The sequence below is a fragment of the Pongo abelii genome, chromosome 6 (genome assembly GCF_028885655.2).
Source record: "Pongo abelii isolate AG06213 chromosome 6, NHGRI_mPonAbe1-v2.0_pri, whole genome shotgun sequence".
NCBI lineage: Eukaryota > Metazoa > Chordata > Mammalia > Primates > Hominidae > Pongo > Pongo abelii.
In genome coordinates, this window is record NC_071991.2 from 28,379,000 (window position 1) to 28,401,140 (window position 22,141).

Consider the following 22,141-nt stretch of genomic DNA (forward strand, 5'->3'; position numbering starts at 1 on the left):
GCCCCACAAAGCCCCTCCCTCGGCCATAGCACCCACCTCACTAGTACAACAACAGTATCGGACCAGATGCCAGGCAGAATGGAGGAGCCAGCCCATTTGTCAGCCTCTTGCACTTTCTTGCCCAGTTCTACTTCCCAGAGTCCTGGATCTCTGGTACTGTCTCCCAGCAGGGCTTGTTTGTGGAGTGGCCTTCAGGCACGGCTGCATCCAGGGCACCCGGCAAAGCATGAGTAGTGATGGGAAGAAGCTGGGTTGCAATATTGTAAAGACCTGGGTTTGATTCCCCACTCCATGAATTATGTAACCTCCAGCAGGGCAGGAGGTTTCCTTACTCGGGCCTTAGTATTTTCATAAGTGAAATGAAAGAATGCCATACCTCGCCTGTAATCCCAGCATTTTGGGAGGCTGAGGTGGGTGGATCACTTGAGGTCTTGAGTTCAAGACCAGCCTGGCCAGCACGGTGAAACCCCATCTCTACTAAAAATACAAAAATCTGCCAAATGTGGTGGCAGGTGCCTGTAATTCCAGTTACTTAGGAGGCTGAGGCAGAAGAATCACTTGAACCTGGGAGGTGGATGTTGCAGTGAGCCCAGATAGCGCCACTGCACTCCAGCCTGGGCAACAGAGGGAGATTCTGTTTCAAAAACAAAGAATGCCATGCCAGTGCCTGACACAGGACCTGCAAGGCACCTGGCATCACCTGGCACATTTGAAAAAGGTCTGCTTACCTCGCCTTGCTTAAGGTCTCTCCCCACTCTAAAGAATTCTGTCGCTTTCCACGATGAATTTGTAAAAATCGTTATCTGCACTTCAAGACCTACTCATCCATATTAGCATGCCACAGCAGGGAGAGCCAAGTGCAAGGTTTTGTTTCCCATCATCTTCCTCAGGGACCCTAAATTTTAAAATCTGCATTAGTCACCACTGAGGTGCCACTAATATGGTGGCCAAAAGTCCAAGTTCAAACCATTACAGAGCTGCAAATGCCTTCATAGATGTGTCTCTAAAAAGTCAACACTGGGGCCTGGTGTGGAGGCTCATAGCTACAATCCCAGCACTTTTGGAGGCCAAGACAGGCAGATCACTTGAGGTCAGGAGTTCGAGACCAGCCTGGCCAACATGTTGAAACACCGCCTCTGCTAAAAACACAAAAATTAGCTGGGTGTGGTGGCAGGCACTTGCAATCCCAGCTACTCAGGGATTACAGGCGTGAGCCACCATGCCCAGCCATTTCACCAACTTTTATAAATTAACTAGGGAGATAAATATATGTTTCTTTAAATTTAATGCAACTGCACATAAGAAATGTGTCATTCTTCTCCTTTGTTCCAAGCATTTTGTAATCCAATTTTTCTATCGCTATCACTGAAGCAGGAGAATCACTTGAACCCAGGAGGCAGAGGTTGCAGTGAGCTGAGATCATGCCACTGCACTCCAGCCTGGGCGACAGAACAAGACTCCGTCTCAAAAAAATAAAAAAAATGTAGTGTTGAGAATGCTTGCTATCAAAATAGCCTGAAGCGCAAAAGCACAGCTTATTCTTGAATTTTTATGAGATAGCCTATATTTTTACCTTTTCACTTCTTCTTATTTGGACAATATGTGCTTCGATGCATTTCTGTGATCTTCCCACCCCTAAAAAAAAAATCTCTGCAGGCCGGGTACGGTGGCTCACACTTGTAATCCCAGCACTTTGGGAGGCTGAGGTGGGTGGATCTCGAGGTCAGGAGTTCAAGACCAGACTGAACAATATAGAGAAACCCCGTCTCTACTAAAAATACAAAAATTAGCCAGGCATGGTGGTGCATGCCTGTAGTCCCAGCTACTCAGGAGGCTGAGGCAGGAGAATCACTTGACCCTGGTAGGCAGAAGTTGTGGTGAGCAAGATCATGCCACTGCATTCCAGCATAGGCAACAGAGTGAGACTCTGTCCCAAAAAAAAAAAAAAAAAAAAACTCTGCAATTTGAAGGATTTGCTGAATATATAGATGACTGGCTGCTCTGTGGTTTCCATGGAAAGCCGAAATGTAATTACAAATCCAATTTCCTATGGATTTTTACAATGGAAAAAGGACCAGTTGTGTTAAGTGGCTAATTCTTTTTGTACACAGATGGTTGATTGTCATTTTCTTATAGTAGCTTTCTGAATTTTTGTGGACTGCCAAAATAAGAAGAAAAAGTTGTATATAAAAATTGCTCAATTGGCTGGGTACAGCAGCTCACGCCTGTAATCCCAACACTTTGGGAGGCCAAGGTGGGAGGGTCATTTGAGGCCAGGAATTCAAGACCAGCCTGGGCAAAACCACAAGACGTCATCTCTATTTTTTTAAAAAAGTTGTTTGTTTTTTTTTTTTGAGACAGAGTCTCGCTCTGTCGCCCAGGCTGGGGTGCAGTGGCGTGATCTCGGCTCACTGCAAGCTCCACCTCCTGGGTTCATGCCATTCTCCTGCCTCAGTCTCCCAAGTAGCTGGCACTACAGGCACCTACCACCACGCCCAGCTAATTTTTTGTATTTTTTTAGTAGAGATGGGGTTTCACAGTGTTAGCCAGGATGGTCTCGATCTCCTGACCTCGTGATCCGCCCACCTCGGCATCCCAAAGTGCTGGGTAAAAAACAAAAAAAAAAGTTTTAAAATAGCTCAAATTTAAGTACATTAAAGGACAGAGTCTTTAGGAAATGGTAGACTAACAGGTCATCTATGTAGAAGCCAATAGAGTCAGAGCTGAGCCCCATGCAAAATAAAGTCTATGTGTTTAAAACATTTATTTATTTATTTACTTATTTATTTTTTGAGAAAGGGTCTTGCTCTGTTATCCAGACCTGAGTGCAGTGGTGTGATCTCGGTTTACTGCAACCTCCACCTCTTGGGTTCAAGCGATTCTCCTGCCTCAGCCTCCCAAGTAGCTGGGATTACAGATACATGCCACCAAACCCAGCCAATTTTTGTATTTTTAGTAGAGACAGGGTTTCACCACGTTGGCCAGGCTGATCTTGAACTCCTGACCTCAAGTGATCCACCCACCTCGGCCTGCCAAAGTTCTGGGATTACTGGCGTGAGCCATCACACTTGGTCTAGAAGTTTAAAACATTTAAATTGACCAAAAAAAAAAACAACCCATAAAGACGCTAGGAACAATTTTAGGTGGATATTTATACAATAAGGGGGTGGAAAATTTTTTTTTTTTAAGCATGATGCCAAAAGTAGAAATCACAAAGGGAAATTCAAAGCTTTATGGAGATGGATGGGTGGGTGGATAGATGGATGGATGGACAGATGGACAGATGGACATATGAATTTGGACAGATTGGCAAAAATATTTGCAATGTATATAACAGAGTGTGTGTGTGTGTGTGTGTGTGTGTGAGAGAGAGAGAGAGTGTATGCCCTTACAGAGCAATAAAAAAGTTTCATTTCCCAATAGAAAAACCTCTGTATTTTCAGTTCCTTACTAGACATTTCTACCATGAGCATCTCAAACTCAGCTTAACTTGTTATTCTCCATAACTTCCCCCTTCCCTATAGTCAGCCCCTTCTGCTTTTTTCCTCTGCCCAGCAATACCTGCTCCTCCTTCACTCCAGAAATGGATGGTATTTCTTCACTCCTTTGTGAGCCCTCCTGTCTAATTCATGTTAGTTCTAGCAATATTGTACATTCCCAACTTCATCGCCTCTCTCACTACTGTCATTTTAATGTGTTTTCTTTTTCTTTTCTTTTTTCTCTTTTTTTTTTTTTTTTTTTTTTGAGACAGGGACTCACTGTGTCACCCAACCTGGAGTACAGTGGCACGATCTCTGCTCACTGCCACCTCCACCTCCCAGGTTCAAGCGATTCTCCTGCTTTAGCTTCCCAAGTAGCGGGGATTACAGACACCCGCTACCACACCTGGCTGATTTTTGTATTTTTAGTAGTGACGGAGTTTCACCATGTTGGCCAGCCTGGTCAGGAACTCCTGACCTCAAGTGAGTCACCTGCCTCAGCCTCCCAAAGTGCTGGAATTACAACTGTGAGCCACCATTCCCGGCCTTAATTTGTTTTTCATCTCTTGGTCTCACTTCTTCAAGATCTTCCAAACTTGACCCTGTGCCACCGGTTTCTCCCTGGACGAAACCACCCTCCATGCATCTGCTAAAATTATCTTTCTAAAATATGTCTGATCCTGCTAAAACCTGTCCCACTTAAAATCTGTCCATGGCACGCTCTCTTGTCTCTAAGGGCAAGTCCAAAATCACAGCATGATGCACAGGCACTTTGGGATACAGCCCTGCCTTCCCAGACTCATCTTATGCCAAATCGAATTTCCCCATCCTGTGGAATCCCAGGCCCTTTCCCCAGCTCATCTTGCAGCTGGTTCCACCTTTCCTGACAAGCAGATCCTGCCCTGCCTTGCCTGCTCCTGTGCCCACACTTACCTGCTCTGGTGAAAGAGGGCTCTGGTCTCCCTCATTCTAGGGGCTCTTCATGTGGGGTCTATAGAAGGAACCCAGGGGCTTCACGAATTGAACCAAAAAATATATATCTTTATTTCCATCAATGACTAACTGCAATGTAGCATTTCCTTCCATTGCAAATGAAGCCCCCACACCGAGCTAATTGCAGACCGTGACCTTGCTGTGAGTGGAAATCACAGAGGCGTTCACATCTCATTCCCGTTGTTGCAGAGGTCACAAACGCTGTTTGGATTCATCTTCAAAATGTCAGTGGTTCTTAGATTTGTTATTTAGTGGAACAGTAAAGAACAGTTGTTCCTATATCACAAATCTGGTTTTAGAAAAGTATTGTCCAGGCGCAGTGGCTCACGCCTGTAATCCCAACACTTTGGGAAGCCAAGGTGGGCAGATCACTTGAGGTTAGTCGTTTTAGTCCAGTCTGACCAACATGGTGAAACCTCATCTCTACTAAAAGTATAAAAAATTCACTAGGCATGGTAGCAGGCCTCCCAGCTACTCGGGAGGCTGAGGAAGGAGAATCACTTGAACCCGGGAGGTGGATGTTGCAGTGAGCTGAGATCACACCACTGCACTCCAGCCTTGGGCAACAGAACTAGAGTCATTCTCAGGAAAAAATAAAAGTTAAAAAAATTGCAATAACTGCACTTCAAAATAGTTGTTTTCCTTGGTCTTTGAAACATGATTAGACTTACGTCCTATAATAGACTTATGGACTTAAGTCTTTAAAACATTGTGAATAGATGCCTGTATTCTTTACAAGACTTCCAGAGGGGACCATGGCACAGGAAGGGTTAAGCATCTGCATCAGATTAACAGAGCCTTGAGGGCTGTGGCTGGATCCTCCTCTGTCTTTGCCCCACGGCTTTGCACAGTGCCACTTTGTACCACATGACTTTTTACTTGTTTGCTTGTTTGTTTTGAGGCAGGATCTAGCTTTGTCACCCAAGCTGGAATGCAGTGGCGCAAACACCACTCACTGCAGCGTTGACCTCCTGGGCTCAAGTGATGCTCCCACCTCAGCCTCCTGAGTAACTGGGACTACAGGCAAGTGCCAGCACACCCAGCTAATTTTTTTTATGTTTGGAGATGAGATCTCACTATGTTGCCCAGGCTGGACTTGAACTCCTGGGCTCAAGCGATCCTTCTGCCTCTGCCTCCCAAAGTGCTGGGATTACAGACGTGAGCCACAGTGCCTGGTGCCTATTTTACTCTTCTCTGTGTTTCCTTATGTCCTGTGAAGATGGGTACAGTGGGAACTGGGTAGTAATTCTACACATATTCTGGATTTTAGCTACTCACTCACATTTATGATTACTTTACCTGTCAATTAATTGCCTTTCTTTTCACTCAAGTTTTAGTGATTTTCACTGTACAGAAGAATCGTATACAGTTGACCCTTGAACAACACAGGGGTTAGAGGCACTGACCCCTCACCCAGTGAAAAATCCAAGTACAACTTTTGACTCCTCAAAAGCTTTACTGACAGCCTGTTAGTGACCGGAAGCCTTACCAGTTACATAAACTGGCGATTAAGATGTTTTGTAAGTTACATATTTATATACAATATTCTTCCAATAAAGTAAGGTAGAGAAAAGAAAATGTTAAGGAAATCCTAAGGATAAGAAAACACACTTTCTGTTCATTAAGTGGAACTGGATCATCAAAGAGGTTTTCATCCCTGTTGTCTTCACATCGAGGAGGCCGAGGAAGAGGAAGAGGAGGGTTGGTCTTGCTGTCTCGGGTGACAGCAGAGGAGGAGGTGGAGGAGGTGGGAGGGGAGCCAGGCACACTCAGTGTAATTTTACCAAAAAATATTCAAGGTGAAGTGGAACCATACTGTTCAGACCCATACTCAAGGGTCAACTCGTGTGTGGGTGTGTGTGTGTGAGTGTGTGTGTGTGTTTGTATACCCACACATAAATAATAATATACACAAATAAGATAGGTCCCATCAATCTTATCCTTAATCATTTCTAATATGGTTTCAATGATGGAAAATAGTCTTTTCAGGTCGGGCATGGTGGCTCATGCCTGTAATTCCAGCACTTTGGGAGGCCAAGGAGGGTGGATCACTTGAGGTCAGGAGTTCAAGACCAGCCTGTCCAACATGGTGAAACCCTATCTCTACTCTAAATACAAAAATTAACCCAGTGTGGTGGTGAATGCCTATAGTCCCAGCTACTTGGGAGGCTGAGGCAGGAGAATCCTTGAACCCGGGAGGTGGAGGTTACAGTGAGCTGAGATCATGCCACTGCACTCCAGCCTGGGAAACAGTGTGAGACTCCGTCTCAAAAAAAAAAGAAAACGGTCTTTTCTCCTCAATCCATTTTCTTATTTTTCAGTGATTTATTGTATCTTTGTCTGAAGTTTATTATAGCACATAGAGTAATATTTGTTTCTGTTTCTTATTCTTTAATACTCAGTTTACCCAATAATATTGATGACTTCTTCCCCTGATAAATAATATCTGACAAATCGGGCATAATTAAACATACGTCTGGATTTCTGTCTATAATTTCATTCTATTAGTCTAGTTTTTTGCTCTAATAAGTGCCACACTCTTTTGATGAGGTCTCCCTGTTTTCTATTTCAATATCTTGTATAGCCAGTTTACTATTGTTGTTTTCACTTTAAATAAAAACAACAACATTTAGTATTTTGGTCACCTATTTTTTCTCTATGCATCTCATCTTTTTTTTTTTTTTTTTTTTTTTGAGACAAAGTCTCATTCTGCCACCCAGGCTGGAGTGGCAGTGGTGTGATCTTGGCTCACTGCAACCTCTGCCTCATGGGTTCAAGTGACTCTCCTTCCTCCTGCCTCAGCCTCCTGAGTAGCTGGGATTACAGGCACCCACCACCATGCCAAGCTAATTTTTGTATTTTTAGTGGAGGCGGGGTTTCACCATGTTGGTCAGGCTGGTCTCAAACTCCTGACCTCGAGATCTGCCCGCCTTAGCCTCCCAAAGTGCTGGGATTACAGGTGTGAGCCACCGTATCCAGCCATTTTACCAACTTTTATAAATTAACTTTGGAAAGAAATGTATGTTTCTTTATATTTAATGCAACTGCACTAAGAAATGTATCATTCTTTTCCTTTGCTCCAAGCATTTTGTAATCTGATTTTTCTATCGATGGAATTTATACTATATTATTTTAATTCCCACATGCTTATATGTTTATCTCTGTTGTAAATGAGAGAGATCTTTTATTTCATTTTGTGGATGTTTATTACAGTATAGGGGAGTTTGTTATTTTCTTGTCTTTACCAAGAAACATAGCGCTTTGCTGAACCCATGATTGTCCCAGTCCATTTTCTCAAGCGAATCCCTTGGATTGCATGGGACTGCATTACCTACAAGTAGTGAATGTGCACCCTTTGTGACACTCAGAGCCTCTGATCCTCTTCTTTCATTCCTATTTTCAAGAGGAGCATTCTATTATAGCTCTGGGAAGAATTGTGGAGGCTCTTGGTTTAAGTCTGTGTCCTTTTCCATGTTAACCAAATGCTCCAGTGCTTTCCCCTCTGTAAATTGAACTGTGAAGTGGTTTCTAGATTCCACGGGATTAAAACCCCACAACTGTGTGAGATTCTCCTAGTGGGTTAGTTAGTTTTCTATTAGCTCAGTGCAAAAGTAATTGCAGTTATTGCCATTAAAAGTAATGGCAGGTCGGGCGCAGTGGCTCACGCCTGTAATCCCAGCACTTTGGGAGGCCGAGGCAGGCGGATCACCTGAGGTCAGGATTTCAAGACCATCCTGGCCAACACGGCAAAACTCCGTCTCGACTAAAAATACAAAAATTAGCTGTGCGTGGTAGTGGGTGCCTGTAATTCTAGCTACTGGGGAGGCTGAGGCATGAGAATTGCTTGAACCCAGGGGGCGGAGGTTACAGTGAGCAGAGGTCATTCCACTGCACTCCAGCCTGGGCAAGAATGGTGAAAATCCATCTCAAAAAAAAAAAAAAAAAAAAAAGAAGTAGGCCAGGCACAGTGGCTCACGCCTGTAATTCCAGGACTTTGGGAGGCCGAGGCGGGTGGATCACCTGAGGTCAGGAGTCCTAGACCAGCCTGGCCAACTTGGTGAAACCCCGTCTCTACTAAAAAATACAAATATTAGCCAGGCGTGGTGGCAGGTGCCTGTAATCCCAGCTACTTGGGGGGCCGAGGCAAGAGAATCGCTTGCACGTGGGAGGTGGAGGTTGCAGTGAGCCGAGATCGCACCACTGCACTTCAGCCTGGGGGACAAGAGCGACATTTCATCTCAAAAAAAAAAAAAGTAATGGCAAAACTGCAATTACTTTTGCACCGACCTAATAGTAGGATTACACTTTCATATAGTACATTTTCATTCCACTTTTCTTGCTTGACTATTTAAGAGAGGTTGAAGCTCATGTTTCTATTTACTGTGCTGTTTAGCATTTCTTATTTCTCCCTAACGTTATTATGCCACATATAATATTGGTTAGTCTGGCTTCAAACCTTACCTTAATTAGCCTTTTAAAAAAATCTAGTTGGCCAAGCACACTGGCACACACCTATAACCTCAACATTTTGAGAGGCCAAGGCAGGAGGATCACTTGAGCCCAGGAGCTGGAGACCAGCCTGGGTAACGTAGCGAGATCATCTCTCTAAAAAAATTAAGTCAGCTGGGCATGGTGGTGCTCACCATAGTCTTAGCTACTTGGGAGACTGAGGAGGGAGGATTGCTTAAGCCCAGGAGGTCAAGGCTGCAGTGAGCCAAGATCGTGCCATTGCACCCCAGCCTGAGCAACAAAGTGAGATCCCATCTCAAAGAAAAAAATCTAGTTAATCATTGCCTTTTTACTCAAAATGTGTTTCTACCACCCTTTTTGGATTTTTTAAAAAAATGTATTTCATTTTTATGGGTAAATTTGGCCTAATTACATTTACTGATATAACTCTTTTTAAAATTATTATTATTGTTATACTTTAAGTTCTAGGGTACATGTGCACAACGTGCAGATTTGTTACATATGTATGCATGTGCCGTGTTGGTTTGCTGTACCCATTAACTCGTCATTTACATTAGATATAACTCTTAACTGAAATTTCTCTTTACTGTTGAATTGTTGATCCTTTTTGTTTTTCTAGTTCACAGTATCTCTGCCCTAGGCTTTCTCATCCATTTAAGGAAGATTGAGTGAACAGCCTAACTGACCCTGTGAATGTCCCCTGAGCCTTCTAACTAGCCCTGCCTTCAGTCTCTTCTTGTTACTGAAATTCACTTTCTGATGCAGAACCATTGAGCCCTTCTGAAACCTTTTCAAAACTACATATCTAAATTTTCTTATCATACTGTACTGTTATTAGATTACATGTCTAGTATAGCAGCAAATTGTACTTCATTATATTAACCTTGTCACCTCCCTCTACAATGAGACCCAATCTTTTATAAAATAACTCTGGACCTACAGATTCCTGCTGGTGAATTCTTTAAAGTTACCTGGATTTCAATGATTGTCTACTCCCTTTACAAAGCAGCTGCTGTTTAGCAGGATTATCAGTTAGTGGTGAGAATCCTTTATTCTCTATTATATGGCAAATATTTTTCACCACCTTGAGGGATGCCACGCAGATCCCATGGGGTTTTCACACATAGACAAAGACGTTCTTCTCATCACATTGTTTTAAACAATCGAGCTGCCATTTTAACTTTCATGAAACTCAGAAATTTACCAGCTAGCTGGGCTGGGCGCAGTGGCTCACACCTGTAATCTCAGCACTTTGGGAGATCAAGGCAGGTGGATCATTTGAGGTCAGGAGTTTCAGACCAGCCTGGCCAACATGGAGAAACACCATTTCTAGTAAAATTCAAAAATTAGCTGGGTGTGGTGGTGCACTCCTGTAATTCCAGCTACTCGGGAGGCTGAGGCACAAGAATCGCTTGAACCTGGGAGGGAGAGGGTGCAGTGAGCTGAGATCGTGCCACTACACTCCAGCCTGGGTAAGAGAGAGAGACTGCATCAAAAAAAAAAAAAAAAAAAAAAAAAAAAACAAAGAAAAAAGAAGAAAGAAGGAAATGTATCAACTTGACACATCAGGGTCCTTCTGTAAGTTAAAACCTGGGAAGCGCCCTACCTTGGCGTTTGAAAAGTGGCTGAAGAGCCGGGTGTGGTGGCTCACGCCTGTAATCCCAGCACTTTGGGAGGCCGAGGTAGGCGGATCACGAGGTCAAGAGACAGAGACCATCCTGGCTAACACGGTGAAACCCCATCTCTACTAAAAATACAAAAAATTAGCAGGGCATAGTGGTGGGCGCCTGTAGTCCCAGCTACTCGGGAGGCTGAGGCAGGAGAATGGCGTGAACCCAGGAGGCGGAGCTTGCAGTGAGCCGAGATCAGGCCACTGCACTACAGCCTGGGTGAGAGAGCGAGACTCCGTCTCAAAAAAAAAAAAAAAAAGAAAGAAAGAAAAGTGGCTTAATCCAATTTCCTGTCCAGAATTACAATGACATTGTATTAATACATCGATGATCAAAAGCATAGCTAAGCTGTAAGGCCAGTTATTGGATATACATCTTCCTAATGGAGAGATTATTATCACGGGAAACAGCTTTTGGCTTGTCCAATAAGACTCCCTTCCAGCCAGGCATGGTGGCCCACACCTCTAATCCCAGCACTTTGAGAGGCCAAGCTGGGAGGATTGCCTGAGCTCAGAAATTCGAGACAGGCTGGGCAACACAGCGAGAACTCATATCTACTAAAAATTAAAAACCCTTTCCAACATGAATTTTTTTTTTGAGATGGAGTCTTGCTCTGTTGCCCAGTCTGGAGTGCGGTGGCGGCAATCGCGGCTCACTGCAAGCTCCGCCTCCTGGGTTCACGCCATTCTCCTGCCTCAGCCTCCCCAGTAGCTGGGACTACAGGCGCCCACTGCCACGCCCGGCTAATTTTTTGTATTTTAATTAGAGACAGGGTTTCACCTGTTAGCCAGGATGGTCTCTATCTCCCGACCTCGTGATCCGCCTACCTCGGCCTCCCAAAGTGCTGGGATTACAGGCGTGAGCCACCGCACCCGGCCACGAATTTTTTTTTAAGACAGGTCTCGGCCGGGCACGGTGGCTCATGCCTGTAATCCCAGCATTTTGGGAGGCTGAGGAGGGCGGATCACGAGGTCAGGAGATCCAGACCATCCTGGCTAACATGGTGAAACCCCGTCTCTACTGAAAATACAAAAAAATTAGCCGGGCATGGTGGTGGGCGCCTGTAGTTCCAGCTACTCGGGAGGCTGAGGCAGGAGAATGGCGTGAACCCGTGACGGGGAGCTTGCAGTGAGCCCAGATTGCTCCACTGAACTCCAGCCTGGGCGACAGAGTGACAGGTCTTGGGCCGGGCCCGGTGGCTCACACCTGTAATCCCAGCACTTTGGGAGGCCGAGGCAGGCGGATCACATCTTGGGCCGGGCGCGGCCACACACACCTGTAATCTCAGCACTTTGGGAGGCCGAGGCAGGTGGCTCACGAGATCAGGAGATCGAGACCGTCATGGCTAACACGGTGAAACCCTGTCTCTCCTAAAAAATACAAAAAATTAGCCGGGCATGGTGGCGGGCGCCTGTAGTCCCGGCTAACCTGGAGGCTGAGGTAGGAGAATGGCGTGAACCCGGGAGGCAGAGCTTGCAGTGAGCCGAGATCATGCCACTGCACTCCAACCTGGGTGACAGGGTGAGACTCTGTCTAAAATTGATCTGTTGCCCAGGCTGTAGTGCCATGGCACAATCATAGCTCACTGCAGCCTTGAACTCCTGGGATCCAGCTATCCCCCTCCCTCTCCCTCCCAAGAAGCTGGTTCTACAGGTGCACACCAGAACATCAGCTATTTTTTTTTTTTAATTTATTGTGGAGACCAAGTCTTGTTATGTTGCCCAGGCTCCTCTCTAGCTCCTGGCCTCAAGCGATCCTCTCACCTGAGCCACCCCAAATCCTGGGATCACAGGTCTAAGCCACCCCACTCAGCCCAAAACAAATTCTATAACCAAACCAGAAAAGTTTTTTGTTTAGTTTTTCACCTTAAAACTTCCATTACCCCTACTTCCCACAAAGTATTTGAAGTGCATTTAATACAAGACACAGAATCAATAAAGCTCTTAAGTGAAGTCTGAGATTTAAAGGAGGATAGCTCTGTGGGGAAGATAACTTCTAGGTTTGGCTTTGAATAAAAAGCTCAACTCTTCAATAATCTGGTGTGACTAAGACATTCTCTACCTACTTTTTTTTATTGTTAAGAGTTCGAGGCCAGGTGCGGTGGCTCATGCCTGTAATTTCAGTACTTTGGGAGGCCCAGGCAGGAGGATCACTTGATGTCAGGAGTTCGAGACCAGCCTGGCCAACATGGTGAAACCCCATCTCTACTGAAAATACAAAATAATAATTAGCTGAGTATGGTGGTGCATGACTGTAATCCCAGCTACTGGGGAGGCTGAGGCAGTAGCATCTCTTGGACTCAGGAGGCAGAGTTTGCAGTGAGCCAAGAGCATGCAACTGCACTCCAGCCTGGGCAATGGAGTGAGACTTCATCTCAAAAAAAAAAAAAAAATCGGTATTACTATGCCACACTGATACACTGTTTACTTGGCTAGGAGGGAAAACTTCTTGTTGCAATTAACCTTTTTGTTTTGTTTTGTTTTGCTACATTTAAGTATTCTTAACTTCCTTTGTGGTATTTTAGTGAGTAGACAGGATAGAGGGCGTTCTTAAAGATTCATGGCCAAATCTGGTGATGTCAGAGTGAAGGGAACAGATGGTCTTTGAGGGGCCAGCAAGTCTGGCCCCATCTGAATTGTTTGTCTAACACTTCACAAGCAGAATAGGAACCACTGAATTACTCATTTTCAAGTTGCCCTAAAAAAGGCACTTAGCCTGCCGAAAGGCAGAGTTTCCATGCCAGCGACAGGAAGAGGAAGGATGCTGTCTTTCCTATGAACGTTCTCATGCCTCCCCTGCCTGGGTCTTCATTTTCACATCCCAGCCCTGCGGGGTGCAGGAAACCACCAGCTAACTTAAGTGCAGGGCAATTAAGCATGGAGGGAATTGTGCACAAATCTATAGAGACTCTGAAGCCACAGGTGAGCCAAGCATTGACTTTACTGGGGAAAAAGCAGGTGGAGGAAGGTTGAAGGAGCTTGGGTTGGTCAGAAGGCACCAGGATTTGGGACCTGAGCCAGGGAAGTGGGCCCAGGAAGCGGACTTGGGCTCCGGGATGGAGGAGAGAAAGCTAAGAATAATAACTAGTATGCAATCAGAAATTTATTTTATTCTTAGTTTTAGCTTCTCTGCCACCAAACCTTTTTTTTTTTTTTTTTTTTTGAGACAGGCTGTCACTCTGTTATCCAGGCTAGAGTGCAGTGGTGCAATCTCAGCTCACTGCAACCTCCGCCTCCCTGGATTCAAGCGATTCTCCCACCTCAGCCTCCCGAGTAGCTGGGATTACACGCGCACACCACCACTCCAAGCTAATTTTTAAAAAATTTTTAGTAGAGACGGGGTTTTACCATGTTGGCCAGGCTGGTCTCAAACTCCTGACCTCAAGTGATCCACCCACCTCAGCCCCCCAAAGTGCTGGGATTTCAGGCGTGAGCCATCATGCCTGACCCCAATCTTTTCTTAACAATTCCTATCAAGCAGTACTTAGGAGAGAAAGTCATCAGAAACCCTTGCATTTGGCAGTATAGTCAGGGCTTTTAGTAGAGACAGGTTGCCCACTATGCCCTTGAGCCCATGCACCACTGTTCCACCCTGGGCCTCAGTTTCCCCACCTATGAGATCCTAGCAGTCTTCCCCTATAGGTCCGCAATTGCTCCCCTGTGATGTGTCTTTTGTGCAGGGCAGGAGGCAGGTGAGAGAGAAAAGCCCGTGTCTTGCCCAAAATACGATGTGGCGCATTCTTGGGCAGCCTCTGTTGAAGCTACAGGTGGGATGCTCACAGGTGAAGTAAACCAGGAAAGGCAAACAGAACCTGAAAGGTGGCTCTGAAAGAGAGAATTCAGAAATCGTGCAAGCAATACTCCCACCAGTAGGAAGGTTTGCTGGCTAAGTTTCACACTAAAACGTGAAGGAGACTGTTAAAAACAATGGGTATGGATGATGGAACAGCAGCCCTTCCTAAACAGCTTTTAGAAGTCTGAAACTAGGGCCAGGTGTGGTAGCTCACACTTGTAATCCCAGCTACTTGGGAGGCTGAGGCAGGAGGATCACTTGAGCCCTGGAGTTTGAGGCTGCAGTGAGCCATGATTGCACCACTGCACTCCAGCTGGGCAAGAGAGCAAGACCCTGTCTCTACAAAAAATAAATTAGCCAGGCGTGGTGGTGCACATCTGTAGTCCCAGGTTTTCAAGGGGCCAAGACTGGAGGATCACTTGAAAATAGGAGTTCCAGACCAGCCTGGCCAACATAGCAAGAGACCTTGTTTCTACAAAGTTTAAAAATTAGCTGGTGTGGTGATGCACACTTGTAGTCTCAGCTACTTGGGAGGCTGAGGCAGGAGGATCTCTTGAACCCATGAGTTCAAGGCTGCAGTAAGCCATGATCAAACCACTGTGCTCCAGCCTGGGCAACAGAGCAAGACCTGTCTATTTAAAAAAAACAAAAGTAATAATAATAACAAACAAATCTGAAAGTCAAGAAGCAACAACCGGTCCCCATTTCCTGCCGGTTGCTGTCTACCCGTGATTCCTGGCACAGTTGGGGCAAGTCCCCGGAGTGCGGGAGCTGTGTTGCCTGCGTCTTTGAAACTGTCCCATGGCCAGGGGCTCAGTGGATGGCAGGCTGCTGGCCCACGATGTCAACAGCAGGAACTTGTGCCTCAGTTTCCTCCATCGCCTAAGTGTAGCCCTCTCACAATGACAGGTCCCTTCCAGAATTCTTTTTCTTCTCATTCTATTCTTGGATAACAATCTTTTTCTTTTTTTATGAGATAGAGTCTCGCTCTGTCACCCAAGCTGGCGTACAGAGGCACCATCATAGCTCACTGCAGCCTCCAACTCTTGGGCTCAAATGATCCACAAGTACATACCACCACACCCAGCTAATTTTTGTATCAATTTTTTGTGGAGATAGAGCTTCGCCATGTTGCCCAGGCTGGTCTCAAACCCTGGGCTCAAGCGATCTTCCCACCTTGGCCTCCCAAAGTGCTGGGATTACAGGTGTGAGCCACTGTACCTGGTCCCATCCTTTTCTACATCAAAGGAAAACATGCATATGGTATATTATTTTTTAAAGTCACATTCTTCTTATAGAGATGTGCTCTTTGTGTACATTTTTTCTTCTTGACAAGTGGGTAAATGAGATTCTGGGAAGGTAATTGTCTTGACTAAAGTTAGCAGAGTCTGGCATCAGGCAGACTGCACAGGTCGGCCACTTCTGTTTTGTTTTGTTTTGTTTTGTTTTGTTTTGTTTTGTTTGAGATGAAGTCTCACTCTGGTGTGTGATCAAGGAAAGCTTTTAGTATTCCTGCCTCTGGAGGGTTGAGGATGCTCTGGCCTGTCATTAAAGGGAAGTAGCTTGAGCTGTGAGAACAGGAGAAAGTGGGAGGAGAGAGAAGAGAGAGACTAGCTGTTTTTGGTTTATCCTATGTCAATCTTTTGCCCTCCAGATTTTCAAAAGAAGGGACTTTAGAAAGCATATGTAAGTCTCCCCAGTTTCACGTTTAACATGTCATTTCCCAACAGAACTGGCATTTGGAGACAAGGGTAATAACTCCTGATGAGAATTTCTCTGACCTTATTTGCTGGAAGTGGACAGCTCCTCCTTTCCCTCCCAGGCTTGCTCCTGGGGCTTCCAAGAGTGTCTCAGGCTATTTGTATTGCCATAAAGGAATACCTGAGGATGGGTAATTTATACAGAAAATAGGTTTCTTTGGCTCACAGCTCTGCAGGCTACACAAGAAACATGGTGCCAACATCTGCTGCTGGTGAGGGCCTTAGGAAGCTTCCACTCATGATAGAAGGTGAAGGGGAGCTAGCAAGATTATATGGCAAGAGAGGGAGCAAGAGAGGAGACAGGTGCCACACTCTTTTTAACATCCACATCTCATGATGGGAACTAAGAGTGACAGCTCACTCAATCTCATGATAATGACACCAAAGCATTTATGAGAGATCCACCCCAATGACCCTCATACTCCCACCAGTCCCCACCTCCAACACTGGGGGTCAGATTTCAACAGGAGGTTTGGAGGAGACAGATATTCAAACTCTATTGGAAGGGAAGCCTCATGTCTGAAGAGAGAAGGTGGTGGAGGAGGAAGGCAAGAGTGGAGGGGTGGACAGTGGGCTCATGATGCATGCATACTTAGGACTAAATAAGCATTTGTGTAACTTTCTTTCTTCAGCATGCGAAATCTCTACCTGTTTCTCTCTGTGTCATAGACTTCATGTTTGTCCCTCCCCACTGCCAAATTCATATTTTGAAACTCTAATCCCCAATGGGATGGTATTTGAAGATGGTGCCTTTGAGAGGTGATTAGGCCATCACCATCAACAGAGGCTCATTCTGTTGCCCAGGCTGGAGTGCAGTGGCCTGATTATGACTCACTGTAGCCTCCAACTCCTGGGCTCAAGCCATCCTCCTGCCTTGGCCTGCACAGTAGCTGGGATTAAAGACACCTGCTATCATATCCAGCTAATTGAAAAAAAATTGAGAACAAGCCTCTTGGATGTCTCATGTTTTTTGTGTTTTCCTCCTTCCTTGCTCTTGCTCAAAGCTTGAATCCTGCCAAGACATTTTTTCTCCTTCTGGGGCCATGTGTAGGCTGCTTTTACAGAAGCACCAAAGCCAGTGTCACAATGTTGTTGACACTGGCCCTGACACCATTGTCCCACCACATCACTGCTGATGTCCCCAGCCCCAAGCCCAACCCCCTCGATACTGCTAGTGCTACCATTGGCACCATCACAATGTCTCTAGTCTGCCATGGTGGCAGCCAGTGTATTTCTACCAAATTTTTTTTTGAGACTGGATCTCACTCATTTGCCCAGGCTGGAGAGCAGTGGTGCAATCTCGGCTCCCCACAGCCTCCAATTCCTGATCTACCAACAATCTTAATGGCTGTAGAGATTATAGAAAATGGGTCCTGTTGCTTAATATTCTTTTTTTCCAATTAAAAATTTGTTTTGAGATAAGGGCTTGCTCTGTGTCCCAGGCTAGAGTTCAGTGGCCTGATCATGAATCACTGCAGCCTTCAAATCCTGGGTTCAAGCCATCCCCCTGCCTTGGCCTCTCAAGTAGCTAGGACTAGAGACACATGCTACCCCATCCAGCTAATTTAAAATAATCTTTCAGAGACAGGGTCTCGCTCTGTTGCCCAGGCTGGTATTGAACTCCTGGATTCAAGTGATCCTCCCTCCTTGACCTCCCAAAGTGTTGGGATTACAGGCGTGAACCACCACACCTGGCCCGTTGTTTGTTTTGTTTTATCATCTCTTCATCCTGGTTCCCAATTACAGGCACTGAGGTGCAGAGTGAGGAGCAAACACTGTGCTGTCCTTGGAGCTGCTCTATCCATAAACAATGGTCATTCTTGGGCAGTCTTGGGCATCTCCAATCTCTACATGTTTCCCCCTGTGTCATGGACTGTGTGTTTGTCCCTCCCCACCACCAAATTTGTATGTTGAAACTCTAGTCACCAATGGGTATTTGAAGATGGTGTTTGACAATGGGGCTTTGAGAAGTGATTAGGTCATGAGGGTGGACCCCTTATGATAGGAATAAAGCTTTTCTAAGACAAGATAGGCTAGAGCTTGTTTTTCTTCTCTCTCTCTGTGTGAGCAAATCAGAAATATGCCTCTTACTAGAATCACTAGAACTGTGAGAAATAACTATTTGTTATTTAAGTCACCCAGTCTGTGACATTCTTGTTATAGCAGCCCCAGCTGATGAGGACAGCCTGTATCAGTTCAAATCTCTAGACAAACGGAAGAAAAGAAAGAGTTAGACATGGCCAGGTGTGATGGCTCACTCCTGTGATCTCAGCACTTTGGGAGGCTGAGGTGGGACCATCACTTGATACCACAAGTTCAAGAGTAGCCTGGGCAATACAGAGACCCCATTGCTACAAAAAATTTTTAAAAAAATAGCTGGGTGTGTGTGTTGATGTGCACCTGTAGTCCTGGTTAATCTGCAGGCTGAGGTGGGAGGATCTCTCCAGCACAAAAGTTGAAGGCTGCAAGTGAGCTATGACTGTGTCACTGTATTCTAGCCTGGGCAACAGAGTGAAATCATCTCCAAAATAATAAATAAATAAATAAAAAGAGTTGGACATGAACAGGATTCATTGCAGGAAAAGCCTCTGAAGGATAAAGAGGAGAAGGAGCAGGAGCTGCTGAGGAGCACCTCTGGATTGCTGTGCAGGTCTGACACCTGTGAACAGAGATGGGAAGGAGGAGAGCCTGCATAGAAAAAGCCCTGGGCCGCAGCGCAGCTCTTGGAGAGTCTTGGCTAGGTCTCTATAGAGTCCCTGAATTAATTATCTTTCACTGTGTTACAAATCACCCCAAAATGCAATGGCTTAAAACAACAGCAAACTTTTCTTATGTCACAGTTTCTGTGGATCAGGAGTTCAGAAGCAGCTGAGCTGGGTGGCTCTAGTTCCTGTCCTCTGATGAGGTTGCAATCAAGATGTTGGCTACAGTCATTTGAAGACTTGATTTGGGAGGGAGGAGGTACTTTCAAGGTGGCTCACTCACGTGGCTGGCAAATTGATACTGGCGGTTGGCAGGAGGCTTCATTTCCTTGCCATAGGGACATCTCCAAAGAGCTGCCTGAGTGTCCTCCAGGCATGGTAGCTGGCTTGCCCCAGGATGAGTGATCCAAAAGCATGCAAGACAGAAGCTATGGTGTTTATTATCATCCAGCTTCCAAAGACTGACAGCATGAGTTCTGTAGATCCTACTGAATTCTACAGAATTGCATAGGTCAACCCATCATTGGAGTGGTCTACATGGGTTGTGAATACCAGGAGGCAAGGATCATTGTGGTTATCTTGGGGGCTTGCTGCCACACTCCACAAGCAAAAATGGACTGTTGGAGAGCCCCACATTGAACAGAAATAGGCTGGCTTGGTTGTCTTGCTCTGCTTAGCCACTAGGAGGAAAACATGGCCTCCATGTAAATCTTGCAGAAGACTGTTGGAGGATCTGAAGGGACAGTCACTGGGTACTGACCACCAACTATTGTGAGCAGAACCTCTTCACAAGAAGTTCTATTGAAGGACGATCTGAGCTGCTCAACTCCCTAGCTTCTACATGCTCCTATTCCTTTATGTAGATAAACCCTGAGAATATCCAGTTCACAAGCTCCAACTTTCCAAGCTTCCCTGAATCCTAGAATAAGCACATCTTCAGGTTGAGCTGAGAACATTGTCATATTAAGACAAGGAAACTGAAGCACAGAGAGAGATGATATACCCAAGATCCCCCCAAAGATGACAGAAGCGGGAATAACATGAAAGTTTTAAAATCCCAAGCCTGATACTCTTTACTTTGTGCCATGAAGTTCCCATAAGTCCAGCCATTTGTGCAAAGGACTGGCTTGCTAGGACACTCCAGACTGCTAAATAGGCCATTATCTATGATGTACATTCCTATTTTTACTGTTGTGGCTGCTATGGCAACATATTTGATTTCCTCATTATGTTTTCTTTGGCTAATGTAAAAATTAATTTCCATTCCCTGCACAGCCATCAGCTACTGGTAAGAGGAGATCACTCAGGAGATTGAGTGGTAAACCCAGTGGATACCGGTGTAATCTACAAGTGAGGGCAAGAAGCTGCCATCTGTTACCTGCTCATTCTGTACCATACTCCATGCAAGGTATCTTCTTTCTCCAAAGCCTGTGAGGCTGATTTGAATGTTTTTATTTTATTTTTGAGACGGAGTCTGGCTCTGTCGCTTAGGCTGGAGTGCAGTGATGCCATCTTGGCTCACTGCAACCTCCGCTTCCTGGGTTCAAGTGATTCTCCTGCTTCAGCCTCGAGTAGTTTGGATTACAGGCACCCACCACCACACCTAGCTAATTTTTGTATTTTTAGTAGAGATGGGGTTTCACCATTTTGGCAAGGCTGGTCTCGAACTCCTGGCCTCAGGAGATCTGACCACTTCACTTGCCCAATCAATGTCCCATTTTAAATTTGAAAAAATGGAGATGACAGAGGTGAAGCAATTTGCTTGGAATGATATGTGAGTTAAGTGGCAGGACAGAATGTAAGCATATCTGCCTGACTCAAAGTCTGGTCATTTTTTTCCTATATGAGACTATTTTCAATGCTAACACAGTAGGCCCTCTGTATCCTGGGAGGATTTGTTCCAGGAATCCTTGAAGATACTAAAATCTGCAGATGCACAAGTCTCTTTTATAAAATGGCTTAATTGGCTGAGTGTGGTGGTTCATGACTGTAATCCCAGCACTTTGGGAGGCCGAGGCAGGCAGATCACTTGAGGCCACTGCACCTCAGCCTGGGGGATAGAGTAAGCCTCTGTCTCAAAATGAACAAATGGATGAATGAATAAATAAATAAATAAATAATAAAATGGCTTAGTACAGTCAGCCCTGCTGTATCTTGATCCCCAGTTGGTTTAGTCCTTAGATGCAGGAGGCATGGTTACAGACAATTGACTGTATCTCTTTGTTTCCTAGTGGAAACTAAGAAAGAAAGCCACCTGCTTGGTCAAAGGGGACTTTATTCAGTAGTTTTTGTTGGAGAAGAAGATGTAGACCAGATTCTTTCTCTAAAGAATTAGACGTGAGAACTAGAGGAAGAATAATTGTTAGTGGGGAAAGCTGAATGATGGGAGGTCAGGAGGTAATAGGATGTGCCCTACGTGAGCCTCCTAGAATTGCCACAACAACGTACCACAAATGGGATAGCTTCATCACAGGAACTTTTTGTCTCACTGGTCTGGAGCTGGAAGTCTGAAATCAAGGTGTCAGCAGGGCTGGGTGCTTTTGAGGGCTGAATCTGTTCCATGTCTCTCTCCTGACTTCTGGCAGCCCCAGGTGTCCCCTAGCTCATAGATGCCATTCACCCTGTATCTTCACAGAATTCCCCCTCTATGTGTGTCTGTTTCTGTGTCCAAATTTCCCCCTTTTCTAAGTACACCAGACATATTTGTCCATCTACCCTTATGACCTCATTTTAATTTGATTGAGTCTATCATGACTCTATTTCCAAAGAAGGTCACATTCTGGATATGGCATGGTGGCCCACACCTGTCATTCCAGCACTTTGGGAGGCTGAGGCAACAGGATCACTTGAGCCCAGGAGTTTGAGACAAGCCTGGGCAACATAGCAAAACCCCATCTCTAAAAAAGTTAAAAAAAATTAGCCGGGCATGACTGCATGTGCCTGTAGTCCCAGCTAATCAGGAGGCTGAGGTGGGAGGATTCCTTGAACTGGGGAATCTGAGGCTGCAGTGAGCTGTGATCACACCACTGCACACCAACCTAGGCAACACTGAAAGACCCTGACTTTAAAAACAAACAAAAGAAAAGAAAAACAAATAAGATCATGTTCTGAGGCACTGGGGGTTAGGAATTCAACATATATTTTTCGGAGAAGGCAATGCAGTTTATAATATCTCTTCTCCCTTGGACCAAACTCATAAAGTAAGTTCAGGAGGGGGCCAAGGAAAGTCATCGCGAATCCATGGGCTTCAGTGAGGAGCCCCACCCTGGTCTCAG